Below are 14,261 nucleotides of genomic sequence, written 5' to 3' on the forward strand. Positions count from 1 at the left end.
CAAACCCCCCAAAGCATTAAACCACTATAATTTTTCCTCTGGTCTTGTCAAAGCTGCCCTTATAATCTGTTGTGCACCTTTTGAAAATTGTTGCTCTGTAGTTAAGATAAATAAAAAGGTGACAAGTGTCATGCTATAGGCACAATACTTACCAATTTAAGAAGTACTTTCTTCAAAGCTCACGTGCAAAAAGCCTTACCAAGCCTATATCAAACAGAGCAAACTGCCAATTGGGAAAACAACAGGTTCAAGCTCTAAAATATAGAAAAAAATGTTACTATCAGTAACAAGGGAAGGAACAGAGTTTCCCTCTCTTTTCCTGATACAGTGAATCTGACTTTCAATATATCCTGTTTTCTTAATTTAAGCACCTTACTTTCAGCAGTACAACATGCTCTTAAGACTTTGCCATGGAAAATGGTATTCTGTACATTGGAACAACTTTTAAAAGGTATTTTGCTGGAGCTAAGTACGTGAAAGCATACTCTAGCACTTCACATTCATCTGGTGAAATGTAATTCTACACACTATCCCACCTATAAAGCAATATAAACACATCTGTCATCTGCACACACACGGAGCTATGTGGCTGGCTACAGAAACACATACAAAGAAAAAAGCTCAAAGAAAAGTAGAAACGCCCAACAGAGTGCACAGCCTGGCTCTGGTGAAGCCAACAGCAGCTCCTCGCGCTGCCGCAGGAGGAGGCTCAGCCTCAGAAACCTTTTCCTCAGTGTCTGATACAAAACATTGCAGCAGCTGTTCTGGTAGGGAATGGGGGGGGGGGTGGAATTCAGCTGAACAGAAACAGTGGTTTCTGCTGTCAGGAAACAAGGGTCCAGAGGAATAGTCTGCTTTATGCAGAAAATCATTGGAAATAATCAGAAAACATCATGCAGAAAACTACTGCCCAGATATTGCGAGGCCCTGTGGGGAAGGCAATCATTATAACCTGTCCAACAGGCTTAATAATCCTCATCATAAGTAGAGTCCCTTGATGTGGTCACATGTGAGTTCAGAACAGGGAGTTTTTGTGGGTTTTAACTGAGATTATGTCTGAAATTAAAGAGCAGTTAATAGGTTAAGGTTATGTGAGAAGGACTTTGTGCAGCACATACTGAGGTCCTTGAAAATGACTTGGCTGAAGTACATCTAATGTGTGCAAGGGCTTTTTTTCCCTGAACTGGAGAGAGGACTATCTTATCGTGACTTTCTGCACAGTTGCAGATAGTTTAATAAATCGGAGATACGCTGGACCTTATTATGTCTAATGGTAGTTTATTTTAGATTAGTGCTTTCTGTGCTGAATCTTGCTTTGAATCTTGCTTTCTGTTTTGCAAGGGAACTAGAGTAGAGGGGAAGAGGACAGAGACAGCCTCTTCCTCTGCTCTGGATAAGGGGCAGCAGCACAGGATCAATGCCCTGAGGCTTAGAGAAGCATGAGAAGAGAAAGGCAATGAATGCTTCCATTCATGCACCACATCCCGTGCCTGAATAGCCCACTGGCCTAACAGTGAGACAGCCGAGGCTCAGATAGCAGAGTTCACATGCTGCTTCTGCTTAGAGCAAAGCAGAATCCTGCTCTGGATTTATACCTCAGTGAAAGCATCTCCAACTGCTCAGTTACTCCCTTAGTGCCCTGCCCAGGGCAGGATTTTGGGATTTGGTGTGCTTTCAAACTGTGGGTTCATAAACTTTATAAGTCTGCCTTTGAACACTGGGGAGTTCCAGGAATTTTCTTCCACCTGTCACCTGCATGGCAATGATAACTGCCAAAAGAAAGCCTGTTCAGACTTGTAACCTCCCATGTAAACATTCTGAAGGTAACATGGATTTCTTCACAAGAGGCTGTTCTGAAAAACTGAATTGCTCCAGGCTATCTGATGTGGAGGAGTCTCATTTTCAAGGACTTTTTCCCCTTTACTTCACTGCCAGCCTTTTAGGGGGGCAAAGTCAAGAGAATCTCTGCCCACGTTCCCCAAACAGCATGTTTTTTACTCTGTTTGGTCAGCCTGGGAGACACATGTTTAAGTAGCACATAATGAAGTGGTTTTTAATCCAGATAGTTGGCTATGAGAGGGTGGGATGGTACCCATTCCCTTGTATTGCTATTTTCCTTACTGGCTCAAGTGCCTACTTGAGAGAGCTCTGGAGAGCTCAGAAACAGGAAGATCACAGCCTAACTCTGACCAAAGCCTTCAACACACCACCACATCTCAGCCATAGGGGACAGTACAGAGAGAAAGAGTTCTCAGCTTGAATTCTCTTAAAGGAAGTCTTCTTATCAACTCCATTGACTTTTCCTTGAAAGGATTATCTCAAATAACTGCTAGTTCTCTCCAAAAGCACAGTGGAGCCGAAGTAAACTAGCATTTTGTTATTGAGTAGCTCTTTCTTATCTTTTGTTTTTAGTAGGTGGGTACAACCAAACAGTCAATTGTTCTAGGGGAAAACTGTATTCTTCCTGCTCCCAGCATGGAACAGAAGCCGGCCCTTCCAGGGTCTGTCCAAAGACTTGAAGGTTGCTGACTGGATTCCTGAAGTTTAGATTCTTGGGTTGTGATGTGTCTCATTTTTTCCCTTAAATATTAACATTGTGGCAAACACATTTACACAATGTACATGAGGGACATTTGGAGTGAAATACATTACTTTTTTTTCCCTACATTTCCAAAAAAGGAAACCATAACATCTTACAGATTTAAAACAAAACGGAGAAGAAATATATTCTTAAAGAAAACAAATATGACTTTATGGAAATACCATCGTGAATATTGGCAAAGATTCAAAAGAGAACAGAAGGCATCCAGAAATTCTTTCCCCGAGTCCTAGCCTGGAAGCCAAATTCTAAATGAGTTTTAGTTATCAAATTGTTTTATCTAGATATGCATTAATCGACAAATATTAAATATTCAGTTGTTTCTCTTTTGACCTGGTTGTCTTCTAATGGGGAGTATATAACGTATATTAGTATACATTAAAAACCAGTTAATTTTATTTTAGAAAAGAAGGAAGGGAAGGTAAATGAGGAGCATCAGTTAGACTGTAATAAAATAACTATGTAAGAAAAATGTTAACTCCTGATAAAAACAGCTTAAGAGATTACTTCCGCATTATACCAAAAGAAAGCTAAACAGACGATCTGAAAGCTAAACAGACTGATCTACTTTTAGCCAATGATTCAAATTTCTTAAAACTCAGCAGTGACCATTCCAATAAAGTTATGCTGTTCTGTAACATTTTGCAAGACATTAAGGATTTCTGGAGACAGTAGTCAAAGTCCTAAAAACAACTTCCAGAGTTGTACTCAAACAGTTCTTCAGACACCTGTTTTCCATGTAAAAACACCCTGTCATAACATAGGACAGTTAATGCCTTGAAACAAAAGATTGCTGTATACAAACGGTACATAGAGCATTTTAGACATACAAATCACGCTCGTAAAGCAAAAAGATCCTCTTGTATCTGCGCAAGCGGCCACAGAGTATACACAGATCTGGTGTGACCAATTTTTCCATCCTTTTCTCACTCCCAAATAAGCTTATCATTGTGCCTTAGCCAATAACCCCAAGATTAGCTCAGCTGGTTAAAGCCTGGTGCTAATAACACCAAGGTTGTGGGTTTGATCCTGGTATGGGCCATTCACTGAAGAGTGACTCAGTGATCCTGTGGGTCCCTTACAACTCAGAATATTCTGTGAAATCTGAAATTGCATCCAGGCAGCAGCCAGTTTCCCTGAGAAAGGAGAGAAAGTATGCTGTCTACATGGAAGAGTATCTCAGAGTTAGGGAGTGGCACTTGCACAAAAACCTTTACTTTGTTTAGTACCAAGTGGCACAATCCAGTTGAACTCATTTTTACCCCACAATTCAGTCCTCAGCAAATAGCACAAAAGACTCACTGTCACCATTTCTAACAACTGTTCTCTTACATCTTCTTAATGGAAATGAAGGGTTTTAACAGACCCTTGCTAGCTGTCTTCACATTTGCTCAAACACATTGCATACACGGTACTTGTGTTTCTCTTCAAATCACGTTTGTGTTGCCTTTCCCCCTCCTGATCACACCTGAAACCAAGTCAGGGTGGTGGGCTGTGGAGTTACTGCAACAGATAGAAGCTGCTGATCTGACAATGCTTTTAGTTCTCTAAAGAAACTTCTCTCCCAGCTGGAGGCACTGGAAATGAATGCAAGTGTACAAGGACTGTAGCCGTAGCAATCCCGCTTTGCTTCTGGTAGTTGGTTTAGTAAAAGCCTGACACAGACTACTGCTAGGTCATGCATGTCATAAATGTTGAAGCTTTAAAAGGTCACTTTTTAAAACTTGATTTAGAACTTACTGTGCAAAGCAGAAACACATTTTTGTCTGCCACTGGCTGTTTTAAGAAGTATAGCAGGGACAAGCACTAAAATTCTCTTAATAAATATTTTCTACAACAGATTGCAATACCCCTTTCAACCTCGCATAGATCAGAGCAAATTGGATTCACACTGTCCCTGCAATGCATTTTACATGTTAACTTGGACACAGGTAGAGTCTTCCCTTCCAGTCAAGCAAGGGACATCAAAACCATGGTACATAAGAGCTTTGATCACTGGGGTATGTATCAGAGACTTACCAGCATTAGGAATAGATCATACAACACTTAATCTACATTTTCAGACTGACTTCAGGAAACTAATTTGTGTAAGTAATTACGAGCTGGTTGCTGACTTCAGTGTTTAAGAAAACCAGTCCCTAGGACATTAGTTTTTAATTTTCATTTCACCAAAAATAGTCTTCCATTCATTAATAATGCTACGTGAATGAAGGACTGCTTACATGAAGGACTGTGATGAACACACAAGAATCATTTAACTGAAGCTTATGTAATTGGTCATAGATTAATGTATTGGGATGATGGTGTCTATATTATGGTACAGAAAGAGACAGTTCAGAAATTTTACAACAGAAAATGAGAGCTTTCAAAAAAATGTACATTTGAAGAAAATCGAGTTGTATTTTTGTACTAGATCTGACAGTCATGGAAGTTGGAAAACTGCTAGTAGTGGTTACTGCTCCGCAGAGCACAAGCAAGCACTGTGTCAGGGGTTTGAAGAAGCTCCCTGGCCCTCAGTCAGTGCTTTGATATGCCTCTCCTTTTTCTGGCCCATGCTGGGATCACATGCTGTGCCTGTAAACTCCTGGTTGTTCTAGGAGGTGAGTGAGGGCCTAGGAAAGTAAGCATTGAGCCCTCAGGTTGTTTGCAGGACAAATTGAACCAAGACCTTCCTGAAACTTGGATTTGACTTTTTCCAATCACCCGTACTTCCTGATAGCATAATGGTAGTCCCATGACCAGTATTGTTGAAATCAATAGGAAGTACCAGAGGCAGAGGTCATCTTGCAGAAACCAGTTTGTAAGGGACAGAATTTTGCAGAAGAACTTAAGAAAACCAGTAGCTTTCACTGTAATAGCTTTGGATAGCATTTTTCCTCTGCATTGCTGTTTCATGCTGCAATGGCAATGGAGAAGGAAATGAAAGTGGCATGTGATACACGAAGATCAGCCTTTGTTGACATGCTTATTCAAATTCAGGTGACTTCTGCACAGTGTAAAATTTAACATTTAGAGTTTCTTAGCTCTATCTTACTTCCTCACCCCAAAATTTTAGTATGTTTTATAATCCAGGTAATGGACAGAATGGACAGAAATATGCATGCAATAGAAATAAGAAATCTCACATTTAGTCATGACAGTGACAGGCTTTAACCATGCATCTATAAAAAGATGTATCTGTTGACTGATAACATCAGTTTTACACATACCTTGTGTTATCTTTGCTCATACCTGAGGAACAAAGCTAAACGAGATGTTTGACGTTTGTTTTTCTCTAACTAGAGACTAGGGGCAATAATAAAACTTAACAGACAAAATGGGGGAGGTGAGGGGTCTCTCTTCTAGGAATGTTGCATGTTTCAAACAACTTACAAGACTTTATCAATTAAGACATTATGCATATTAAACAAGTCTATCATAAACTTTTGAATTAATTAATGGTAGCACAGGCACAACATGGGGAGCTTAATACAAAAATCAGCTGACCCTCTGGACTGTACATGTGCTCAAAGAGATTTTATATAAATTTCAGGAGAAAGAGAATATTCTTAGATGGATTAAATTGTCCTTGCACTATGCAGCAGGTAACTTTTAAAGGAGTCCATAACAGAAAGTTACAGTATGGTTTTGTAATGTTGAGGTTTAAGAAGTATTTTAGACTCCGTAGTGAAGTTGCTGTGCATAATCCCGCCCCTTCTATGCATTGGTGCACAGTAGGTTCTTAAAAATAAAACAAACAACAACAACAAACAAACAAAACCAAAAAACCAAAACAACACACACAAAAACAAAACAAAACAAAACAAGCCTCTATTTGGTTTAAGAACTAGTGGATTTTTGTAATGTTATATCAACAGTCAGATCTGCTCAGTTAGCATTACTGTAAATTCTACTCTCAGCTGCCAGTAGTTTGGCAATTAGAGTTTCCTGCTTTATTGTTAAACACTGCAATTGAACTCTGCTGCTTTTCATTTATGATCCAGCTTGGGATGTCAGATGACACTAAAATGAATGTCCTAACCTCCAATTCAGTGGCTTAAAGGATATCTCCCCAACAAACACTGCCAAGATGAAATCCAGAAATTATTATTCAGCAGCAGTAAACAAGGCCTGTTTTTGCAGGCAACCATTTGTAAAAACACAAGTATGACAGCTGGGAATTAGAGTTAAATGTTTTTTTATATCCACACTGAACAGCAGAATATTAACTGTAATGCTGCTGTATTTGCAAAGAAGCACATATGTGACATCTTAGCAGCTCTGCATTAATATTTGTAATAATTCCTTAAAAACAGTAACCTTGCAGTAGGGTACATTAAGTCAGATTTTGCAGTGTAGTTAGATACAAAATAGATACCTTCAAAAATTGTTGGTGGAAGGATCTCCACTCTTCTGTTACTTAGAGACAGCAGATAACCACTGACAAGTAAAGATAATTATGTCAGAGCACAATCACAATTCTAAGCATATTTTTCGTTTAATTCCAGACTAGATATAATTAGTGAAAATCTTAATCTAACTTTTCCTTGAAAGCAAGAATGGGAGTAGAATAAGAAGGCTGAGGAAATATAGAGAGAGCTGCTTTCATGTAAAATACTACCTTGGAAAGACTGGACAGGTAATTCTGAAAGAAATCATTACTGTTGCCTTGTTCCCCTAATACACCTCCCAAGCCCACCAAGTTCTTTCAGGTTTATTGAGGATTCAGAATATATAACACAAAGCAATTAAGGTTTTATACTGTGTAGATTGAATTTACAACTGGTGTTGAACTGTGCTAGCTGTGATGTAGTCAGTATTTCTACAATATGCTCATTTGACGAGCTTTCCCTCCGAAGAAAATTTATTATGGAATGCAGATACAAAATCAAGTTGTGTCTGTTTACTTACAGTTTTAACCTCCATGACCAGAATTTTTCTTTGTGTTTACAAGTAAACATTACCATGCATGCAGCTCTTGTTCCACCCCACACCCCCCTTTTGAAGACAGGTCAATACACATGGGAACTGCAGGTACAGATCTGAACCATCCCCAACTGCATTTACTACTGGGCAGGCAAACCTGGCATATACAAAGTCATCATACTAATATCACTAGAGTTTAAAACAATAGGTATTACTTGCCCTAACACTTAAGCACTTTAAGTATTAAATCTTTGTTCCTGTTTGGGAGAAAAAAAAAAGGGGGGGAAAAATACTTCTCCATAGCACCAAAAAAATCCCAAATCAAAACAAACAAGAAAAAAAAATTCCCAAACCAAAACAAACAAAAAAAGCGCCTCAAAAAACCAGAACCCACACTCAACATCTTCTGGAAATTCTGAAGTTCTGTGGGATGCAATGCAAGCATAAAATGGACAAGATTAATGATCTAGGATAAAGTGGCTAAAAACCTCAGCATTCTGTATTCTGGTATAGTCTCAGTTATCTGAGCATCAGCTATTCCTAATTCCCTTCTCTCCCCCCAAGTCTGAATCACATCCTCTGACATGTACTGAAGTACATTAACAGTGACACGGATTATTTGAAACCTCTCTTATTCAAACAGATTTGGGATATGAACTACTGTAATAACTGAGTCTCTGCCATGGTAGCCAGCCTCTGGCTTAATGCCACTGTATCTCAGCTAGTCACTCATGTGCAACACTCAGCAGTCTTTGCTTCTTCGCACCATTTCAGTCCCAAATAACCCTATACAGCACTCTGAGTGTCACTTGCTGTGTATTGTTTTGCTCTTGAAATTACATTAACTTCTAAGTAAAGCTGTGCTGTGAAATTTCATAGAAGGATAATAAACTAAAGTTAACAAAAAGGCAAAACCCACCACATTTTCTTTAGCTTGTAAGAATACCATGTCAGAGATCGAAAATATTTCTGATGAGGAATTAGTCTCATTTAGAAAATACTGCATAGATAATTAAAATTTATATTTTTTTCTATATTCAGATTTTGATTATTAAGACATGAGTATTATTAGGTAATTAACCAACCTTTTACAATATCACCACTGCTCAAGCATAGCCTTGTTTCAATAAGTCAGCGTGAAGATTTGAACTATCAAAAAACCTGATCTTTTCATAGGTCAGTATGTTTTAATTATTTTGTGTTTGACATCCAAATAAATATATTTGAACAATGCAACATGAAGTTGCATAAAAAAGTTACCACATACAATTTTAAATCAATTCTCTGCCGAGGTTAGTATTGGAGAACACAAGGGAGGATGAAGAAAGAAATCAGTGTAACACACCGGTCCTTGAAAGACATGAATTTGTCCAGACCCTGTTAAGACTTGAACTCAAACAGAAGCAAGGAGAACATGTTCAAGCAGCATAAAAATCAAGTTTGGGGATTTGGGAAGGGAGATAAAGTGCTGAAATCAACCTCAGATCATGCTGAGGAGGTATCAGCCAAATGGTAAATATAATAGCTTCTTCTGCATCCTGCAGAGACAGAAATTGATTTTTCAAAAAATATATGGGAAGATTTATATTTTGTATGTATATCTATAAAGTGAAGTGGTAGCTAAAAGCCAAGAATTCTGGAAGCACAAAATATCACAAAGGAGCAGTTCTGGTAACACACACTATCCCTGAAGGCATTTCCTTTGCATGTTTTGCTATATTGTTCTCATAGGTAAACATCGTTGTGAAATAAAACTGATGGCTGTTGTTATTTAGCTTGCTGACAAACGGAATCAAACACTTCAGTACCTGTATGCTGGCAACACAGACTGTCTGCAAGTGTTTTAGGTCCTACATGGAGAAGTGAAGCCATCAAATAAGAGGGAGAAATGGCACTCTGACCTACCTGCTGCAAGCCAACAGACTGCTGTTCCGGTGCTTGAGGAACATAACTGTAAAATATATCAGGCATTTTGATTGCACAGCAAGCAATCTGAAGGCCTTTGTTACCTTCTGCTTGTGTTTTTGGCAAGTTAAAAACCATCACCAGCAGCAAGCCTATCACCCAGTCAGGCAGAAGGCAGGGAGGGGCACCTGACAACACAGGACCCCCAATGCTAATCAACACTAATCAGGTCGCAGGTAAATTATATTTTTAGTCTTTTCTTTTTTCTATATTATCAAGGAATATACTTCTGCATTCCACTATTCCTCTAGCTATAGTCCCACTGATAAGAATGCAGCCATCACATTTTAAGAGAAGGTCATGAATCTCAAATAAAAATGAAAAAAGGAGAACAGTCTGCCTTAAGCTTATTTATCAACAGCTAATGTAACTAGATAACAAAACCCCCACTGTTTTCATAAAAGCATGGGGGACAGAAGATGATATCAGTGTTAGAATTAATGAAAAAGTGATGGATTAAAAAGAAAACATTTAGATATTTTAACAAACTGAATATATTGGTTTGTTTTAAATAAAGCTTAATCTCTAAAAATACAGACATGTAGATAAGTCTTTCCCTTCACCAAATTATTTTATCATAAACATGATTAACATTTATGTCCTTAAAAATTTGACACAAAGAGGAACATTTCCCAAAATTAAGACTTGTCTCCCAGTATTACAACTGTAAGAACTGAAACTTAAAATCCCTTTTCAAATGAGGGATTTGCACCACAACACCCTTTCAAGAGAAGTCTGGGTTTATTTTTTTTTTTTTTACTGCAGTATTTTAGGTTTGGTTCTATGCAATTCTCTGAGAATTTTGGCATCGTGAATCTCTGAAGACATCTCCATATAAGGGAATTTACTCAAGCAACATAGGGAAAACACAGAACACAGATATCAGATAATAATTCCATCAAGGCTGAATTTGGCCCCATGATTCAGTTTGTGGTATTTGAAAGAAGTCTGTGTACTTAGTTTTTCCAGATGTTGATTTTAAGACACTTGCAAGCTGGCCTTTTAGGTAGAATTAATGACTGTCAAGAAAATGTTATCTTCTGTAGTTTGGTACAAAGGAAAGAGGAGTGGGCTACGAACACCTCATAGTGCCTGAAATTGTTCTACAAGGCAAGAGGATCTCCCACGGGATGAGAATAATCTGTTAAAGTAGTTGAGAAGCAATACAGCGCACATACAGAATAGCATGTTTCATTTAATTAAGTACCAAAGGCAATGCTGCATACCTCCAAAATCTTCCAAAGTAATTAGCAGTATCAGCACAGCAATGTTTTAAGTAGGTATTTGAGGAAACATATGAACAAACATTATATGCGCTTACCTAAGACATGCATTATTTTCAAAAGGAAAAATTAAGGACAGTTTTGCATAGTACTAAGGCTCTTCTGTGGAGTTCTTGTTTTGCAGTTTCAATGCTACTGAATATTGTACTAATGTTTGGTCTTAACAGGCATCAACCGTCAGGAAGATGCAAGTCTTACTAGAGTCACAAGTTGTATTTATCCTACAGCAGTTTAATAACTTTAGTCACAGAAGTTAATTAGGCTAAATTATTGAGTGTTAGTGTCACTACCACCCTGGGACAGGCCATTTCACAACACCGGGAGTAGTTAACACACTGACGTTGGACAGGGCAGCCTGGGAAAGACACCCCCAAGTTCAAGAGAATTGCAAAAGGGCTTAGTTAGCTCCTTGCTTCTTAGCTGAAGCACATCAAAGGGAAAGTGAGCAGTACAGCCTTCTTTTTGCCTCACCAGATCAGTATACTCACTCACTAGTAGTTTTTCTCCTTAATCCTTAGGAAATAACATAGTTGTAACTCCCCCATCAGTTACCTGCAGGCCAGTGAACTCCATTGATAGCAGTGCAGTGCAGGACCCCCTCCTCACCAGTCCCCCGCCTGTCCATACCAAGCTAGCACAACACCCTAGTTTGACTTCTTCCTGTGCTCCAGTACTTTCAAGCACTGTAGCTCCCACCTCCCACCCAGGAACCTACTCCTCCGCTCCAGGCAAAATCACACCCATGACCACAAGCACACACCCAGTGGTCTGTTTCTTCATCTGCTTCTACCCAGCACCATGGCTGGTACCATCATCCTCCCCAGTTCAGAACCCTACTCCCTTCCCTTCCCCCAGATCCCACACCACTCACCAAAGCCTTCCTCCTTCCCATATATAGCACCCTTTGGAGCTAGTCCTGGCAAATTCTCTTCCTCTACAATTTAGCTCTTCCAAACTGCCTCTATCCTTCAGGGAAATCATCCCACTCCTCGTCAGCTGAGCCAGTTGATTAAACCAAGGCCCTTTATCAGGATCAGATGGGTAGGAATGAGACAATGCTCCACCTCAGACGTGGCTACACTCGACTCCCTGTGTAGGACTCACCAGTCACCCTCTTGCACATCTTCAATCACTGAGCAGAGCACAGAAATCACAACGTGTATTTGATAGTTAGATTGAGCCACATTAATTCTACAGATTATGGTGGAATTACACACGGGATAATTTAAATTCAGGGAGCTTAATAGCACTACACATATGCTTATAATAATTCCATGTGCAAGAATATTTGTAAGATTACGGTCCATGTTTCCAAGAAAACAGACTTAGTCTCTTCAGAGCTTTTTCTCTAGTTTCCAACTGAAGTCATCAGCGCGTGTTTATGATATTACATGTGGTGGCTGAAGAAGTTATTACAATGTCACAAAGATGATTATGATTTCAGGTGGGGAATAATTCTTGTGCAAATCCTCTTTCCATACACACAGCCTTAGTAATAAGAAATGTAGAAAAATAGGGCAAAGATAAGAGATTTACCCATAATTAGCCAGATTGCCCAGTATGCTCCAGCTGCTTTGTACTGCACTGATGGGCTTAAATTTGCTTTGTGTTATCAGAGTGATGCAAAACAGAATGTGTTTTTAACTACACTCAAATATTTCTTTTACCACCTTTTCTGCAGGGTGTAAGTATGTTACTGATCACAAAATAAAAGGCAGCAATCACCCCAAAAAATTGGTAGTTTTCTTATCAGATATTCAGTATCAGCACAAAAACAACAAACGGTATTTGTGCCCTGCTCAGATGATGTAAAAAACCCACAAACTACAGGATTTATTTGAGGATAATTTAAACCTGATTGTACAGCAAGAAAATAGTAGGCCATATTTTTGTCTGCTACTAATCAGGACCATTTTATTTCAAAATTGATGAAACATACAATTTATGGAGCTGAGAAAAGCATACCAATTGTAAATGTCTCAAACATCTCAAGCCACTGTAGCAAAATGATTTACTGTAGCAAAAATGATTGAGAGCATTAACAAATAACGTTCCAATCCAACTTTACTTAAGTCAATGGAAACATTTCCAAGTACTTTGGACGATACTGAATCTAGTCCTAAATCACATGTTCACTGAGGTCATGAGAGATGAGTTTATCCCTACATGAATGTCTGAAAACTAATGAACTTTCATTATGTTTACGTGAACCGCCATTTCCCTCACCCCATTCTTCAGTTTCCTGCTTCTCTTGCACAGTTTCCTTTTCCCAATGGGTAGTTTAGGCAGCTCTGCTTCCTTTAATTAGGAACAGCCCTGGCTGTTTTCCTTAGAGGCTATGCAGCGGAGAAGCGGTTTGAGCTGAGCTGATCCACAGCACCACAGCATAAAACAACCTCCTGGCTGCCCTGCGAGTTCCTCAGGACTGTTACAGCCCCACAGGGCTTCCACCGCAAGTCTTTTGAAAGAGCCCCGTTGGTTTCAACTGGAGTTAGAACGCTTAATCCTGACTTTTTGCTATGAAATGGAAGCACAGAATTGTTTTTTCTGCAGGATACCAAGTAGGTGGCTAAGTGGGCCTCAGCTCCAGCAGTCAGGCTCCAACAGCCTGCTATGCCTTATCCAACTAGTCCTACCAGCAGATCATTTTACGATTATTGTTTTCAAATTTGTTAAAATTTAACTGTATTTGAAAGGTTACTTTGCATGCCTACAGTTACACTAACACTGAAGGAAGCACAGTGCTGTATTTTCGGGTCAGTACTTCATTCAATGGACCAAGTGTTCACTGTGTACTCGCTTTCCAGAGCGACTTCAGTGCCGAAGCCAGTCGCGGTCCACCGCTGGCTGCCAGGAACGAACGCTCCCTGGGCTGGATCCCGCGTAATCCCACTGGTATGCCCAGCACGCAAACCTTGTGTGTGCCCTGTGCCTTCCACAGAGGTTTGGGACTCCCACGGCTGAGCAGTTTGGTCGCCCTCCGCAGAGGCCACCAACACAGCCCTGCGCTGTCCATTAGTGCCTTAACGCCGTAGGGAAGGGGGTGACCCGCACCAAAATCCGGAGTTGCTGGCTCCCACGGGATCCATGACCACAACGTGGAGCAGAGGAACTACGAGCTCGAAAAGAGCATGAGCCCGTCGTCCTGCGACACCTTAATCTCACTTCGACGACTTGTGCACTTTTTCCCTCCCCCTTTTCGCTATCTCCCAGCGTTTATCCAAGTTTCCTGAGATTCTGTAACCTTTTAAAGGAATCTCACAAGTTGCTCGGGCCCCGGGGCTGCGCATGGGAGCGATGCGGAGGAGGGGCTGAGGGCTCTTGGCCAGCCCTGCCCGCGGCCGGTACCTCTCCGCCAGGGCTCCCGAGCGGGCTCTGTGGCGGGGGCAGCCCCCGGTCCCGCACCGTCCGGGAAGGGCCCGAGGCGGGCATCGCCAGGAACGGAGCGCCACCGCCGTCCTCCCCAGCTTCCCTGCGCCTCAGTGCCGTCATCCCGGTCCGGCAGGAGC

The sequence above is a fragment of the Pipra filicauda genome, unplaced genomic scaffold, assembly GCF_003945595.2.
Source record: "Pipra filicauda isolate LSUMZ 115617 unplaced genomic scaffold, ASM394559v2 scaffold47_size6085603_pilon, whole genome shotgun sequence".
NCBI classification, from domain to species: Eukaryota; Metazoa; Chordata; class Aves; order Passeriformes; family Pipridae; genus Pipra; species Pipra filicauda.